This window comes from Salvelinus fontinalis, chromosome 8 (genome assembly GCF_029448725.1).
Source record: "Salvelinus fontinalis isolate EN_2023a chromosome 8, ASM2944872v1, whole genome shotgun sequence".
NCBI lineage: Eukaryota > Metazoa > Chordata > Actinopteri > Salmoniformes > Salmonidae > Salvelinus > Salvelinus fontinalis.
Genome location: NC_074672.1, coordinates 5,820,101 through 5,825,206, shown reverse-complemented (window position 1 = coordinate 5,825,206; position 5,106 = coordinate 5,820,101).

Here is a 5,106-nt window from a genome sequence, read left to right as displayed (position 1 = left end):
GAGCGACCTGTCAGGTAGGACGCAATCCAAGCGTGGGCCGCGCCGGAGATGCCCAACTCGGAGAGGGTGGAGAGGAGGATCTGATGGTTCACAGTATCGAAGGCAGCCGATAGGTCTAGAAGGATGAGAGCAGAGGAGAGAGAGTTAGCTTTAGCAGTGCGGAGCGCCTCCGTGATACAGAGAAGAGCAGTCTCAGTTGAATGACTAGTCTTGAAGCCTGACTGATTTGGATCAAGAAGGTCATTCTGAGAGAGATAGCAGGAGAGCTGGCCAAGGACGGCACGTTCAAGAGTTTTGGAGAGAAAAGAAAGAAGGGATACTGGTCTGTAGTTGTTGACATCGGAGGGATCGAGTGTAGGTTTTTTCAGAAGGGGTGCAACTCTCGCTCTCTTGAAGACGGAAGGGACGTAGCCAGCGGTCAAGGATGAGTTGATGAGCGAGGTGAGGTAAGGGAGAAGGTCTCCGGAAATGGTCTGGAGAAGAGAGGAGGGGATAGGGTCAAGCGGGCAGGTTGTTGGGCGGCCGGCCGTCACAAGACGCAAGATTTCATCTGGAGAGAGAGGGGAGAAAGAGGTCAGAGCACAGGGTAGGGCAGTGTGAGCAGAACCAGCGGTGTCGTTTGACTTAGCAAACGAGGATCGGATGTCGTCGACCTTCTTTTCAAAATGGTTGACGAAGTCATCTGCAGAGAGGGGGGAGGGGGGGGGGATTCAGGAGGGAGGAGAAGGTGGCAAAGAGCTTCCTAGGGTTAGAGGCAGATGCTTGGAATTTAGAGTGGTAGAAAGTGGCTTTAGCAGCAGAGACAGAAGAGGAAAATGTAGAGAGGAGGGAGTGAGAGGATGCCAGGTCCGCAGGGAGGCGAGTTTTCCTCAATTTCCGCTCGGCTGCCCGGAGCCCTGTTCTGTGAGCTCGCAATGAGTCGTCGAGCCACGGAGCGGGAGGGGAGGACCGAGCCGGCCTGGAGGATAGGGGACATAGAGAGTCAAAGGATGCAGAAAGGGAGGAGAGGAGGGTTGAGGAGGCAGAATCAGGAGATAGGTTGGAGAAGGTTTGAGCAGAGGGAAGAGATGATAGGATGGAAGAGGAGAGAGTAGCGGGGGAGAGAGAGCGAAGGTTGGGACGGCACGATACCATCCGAGTAGGGGCAGTGTGGGAAGTGTTGGATGAGAGCGAGAGGGAAAAGGATACAAGGTAGTGGTCGGAGACTTGGAGGGGAGTTGCAATGAGGTTAGTGGAAGAACAGCATCTAGTAAAGATGAGGTCAAGCGTATTGCCTGCCTTGTGAGTAGGGGGGGAAGGTGAGAGGGTGAGGTCAAAAGAGGAGAGGAGTGGAAAGAAGGAGGCAGAGAGGAATGAGTCAAAGGTAGACGTGGGGAGGTTAACCTTTCACGAGTATCTACCCCGGGTCCGGGAGCACCCCCCCCCCCCCCACACTGAGTAGCATAGCCTAGCATAGCGTCACAATTAAATAGTAGCATCTAAATATCATTAAATCACAATTCCAAGACACCCAATGAAAGATACAGATCTTGTGAATAAAGCCACCATTTCAGATTTTTTAAATGTTTTACAGGGAAGACAAAATATGTACATCTATTAGCTAACCACGTTAGCAAAAGACACCACTTTTCTAACTCCATCAGTTTCTTACTCCATCAGGTGCTATCACCAATTCGGCTAAACTAAGATATTGATAGCCACTAACCAAGAAAAAAACTCATCAGATGACAGTCTGATAACATATTTATGGTATAGGATAGGTTTTGTTAGAAAAATGTGCATATTTCAGGTAGATATCATAGTTTACAATTGCACCCACCGTCACAAATGGACTAGAATAAATACATAGAGCAACGTGTTTACCTAATTACTAATCATCAAACATTTCGTAAAAATACACAGCATACACTAATCGAAAGACACAGATCCTGTGAATACAGACAATATTTCAGATTTTCTAAGTGTCTTACAGCGAAAACACAATAAATCGTTATATTAGCATACCACATATGCAAACGTTACCAGAGCATTGATTCTAGCCAAAGAGAGCGATAACGTAAACATCGCCAAAATATATTAATTTTTTCACTAACCTTCTCAGAATTCTTCAGATGACACTCCTGTAACATCACATTACAACATACATATACAGTTTGTTCGAAAATGTGCATATTTAGCCACCAAAATCATGGTTAGACAATGACAAAAGTTGCCCAGCTGGTCAGACAATGTCGTGCGCCATATTAGACAGTGATCTAGTCGTATACATAAATACTCATAAACGTGACTAAAAAATATAGGGTGGACAGCGATTGATAGACAATTTAATTCTTAATACAATCGCTGATTTACATTTTTTTAATTATCCTTACTTTTCAATACAGTTTGCGCCAAGCGAAGCTACGTCTAAAAAGATGGCGTCATAAGCGATTAACATTTCTCGACAGAAACACGATTTATCATAATAAATTGTTCCTACTTTGAGCTGTTCTTCCATCAGAATCTTGGGCAAAGAATCCTTTCTTGGGTCTAATCGTCTTTTGGTCGAAAGCTGTCCTCTTGCCATGTGGAAATGCCAACTGCGTTCGGCATGAACTGGAAACCTGCCCGGCGCTTCAAAGTGTCTCAGAAATAAATGTCCCAAAATGCGCACTAAACGGATATAAATTGCTATAAAACGGTTTAAATTAACTACCTTATGATGTTTTTAACTCCTATAACGAGTAAAAACATGACCTGAGAAATATTACTGGCTACACTAATGCTTGGAAAAAGAGCAGGTCGGTGTCCACCGCGCGCCCGACGCATCTGGAAAAGAGTTCCTACCTACAGGTTTTTTTCATTTATAGTGGCTGTGATTGCGCAATCGATACCATTCAAAGCGTCATCACGTAAAGGCATCCAGGGGAAGACGTAAGCAGTGTCCGTATCCTGATAGCGTTCACAGTGTCCTTTAAACTGACTCCAGATCAGGGGCCAAAATGTGTGAAATCTGACTCCATGTCAGGGAAATTGCTGTAGAATGAGTTCTGTTCCACTCAGAGACAAAATTCCAACGCCTATAGAAACTAGAGACTGTTTTCTATCCAATAATAGTAATACTATGCATATTGTATGATAAAGAATTTAGTAGGAAGCCGTTTAATCTGTAATGCAATTATGCTAATGAGAAAACAGCACCCCCTGTAGTCGCAAGAAGTTAAAGTCACCCAGAACTGTGAGAGGTGAGCCGTCCTCAGGAAAGGAGCTTATCAAGGCATCAAGCTCATTGATGAACTCTCCGAGGGAACCTGGAGGGTGATAAATGATAAGGATGTTAAGCTTGAAAGGGCTGGTAACTGTGACAGCATGGAATTCAAAGGAGGCGATAGACAGATGGGTAAGGGGAGAAAGAGAGAATGACCACTTGGGAGAGATGAGGATCCCGGTGCCACCACCCCGCTGACCAGAAGCTCTCGGGGTGTACGAGAACACGTGGGCAGACGAAGAGAGAGCAGTAGGAGTAGCAGTGTTATCTGTGGTGATCCATGTTTCCGTCAGTGCCAAGAAGTCGAGGGACTGGAGGGAAGCATAGGCTGAGATGAACTCTGCCTTGTTGGCCGCAGATCGGCAGTTCCAGAGGCTACCGGAGACCTGGAACTCCACGTGGGTCGTGCGCGCTGGGACCACCAGGTTAGGGTGGCCGCGGCCACGCGGTGTGAAGCGTTTGTATGGTCTGTGCAGAGAGGAGAGAACAGGGATAGACAGACACATAGTTGACAGGCTACAGAAGAGGCTACGCTAATGCAAAGGAGATTGGAATGACAAGTGGACTACACGTCTCGAATGTTCAGAAAGTTAAGCTTACGTTGCAAAAATCTTATTGACTAAAATGATTAAAATGATACAGTACTGCTGAAGTAGGCTAGCTAGCAGTGGCTGCGTTGTTGACTTTGTTTGAAAGTGTAGCTGGCTAGGTAACCTCGATAGCTGGCTAGGTAACCTCGGTAACTGGCTAGATAATTAGTCTAAACTACACAATTGTCTTAGATACAAGGACAGCAAAGACAACTCTCAGGTGTTTGCCTGTCATATGAGTTCTGTTATACTCACAGACATCATTCAAACAGTTTTAGAAACTTCAGAGTGTTTTCTATATAAATATACTAATTATATGCATATTATAGCTTTTATGGCTGAGTAGCAGGCAGGTTAATTTGGGCATGCTTTTCATCCAAAATTCCGAATGCTGCCCCCTACCCTAGTGAAGTTAAGGTATAATGCCTGGAGCCACTTGTAGATTTGACAGCTCTAACACATTTCCTTCCACTTCTGACACATCAAAACAACCAATATGTTGGCTAAAGCAGATCAGATTGAAAAAAAAAAAAAAAAAGATTTCACAGCCCCAATGCATGCAAGAAAAGGGGGTGATTTGAATATTAGGCCCTACAGGGTTTGTTAACATGACCAAAATGCATAAGACCCCCTTTTCAATAAGCTTACTATAAATAACAACAAATCTGATGGTTGCACGTCATGATACTGTTATGTGAATTACCAGTATCGAATTCACAAGTGAAACGTTATTACCACATTCAAATGTATTATACATTTTTTAGAGATTAAAACTATTACTAAATCCCCATTTATAGCTCTGACAGTCTGGAGAGTAAGTGTCTTTCAAATGTAAAGAACAAACACTTGGTAAGATGGTTAACAATAAGAGGTGTCTGCCACTGTTTCACTTCTTTTCTTCCTGTCTGTAAATGTCATCGGTTTCCTCACTTCATACTGTCATAGCTCCCCTGTTCGTCTCTCTCCCATTCCGAACTGTTGTGTGCAGGTATCTTCTCATTTGGTCTCCAGTTTTTTTGCGTTGGCGAATCAAAGTGTTGTAATCTATTGCCTTAGTCTGACAAGTCATCCATATGCGAGACGATCTGTGGGATGGAGTGAGAGAGGGGGCAGGGAACTGGAAAGAGGGAGGATTGGTAGGACTGCAGATTTTTAGAAACAGACACACAAGGAGATGGGCTTCATTCTCAGCCCAAACCTTCGTTGAGGAACAGTCCATCCTCGAAGAGAGGGGGACAGAGAGAGAGCCCACTCTCGGCGTGTCCTTAC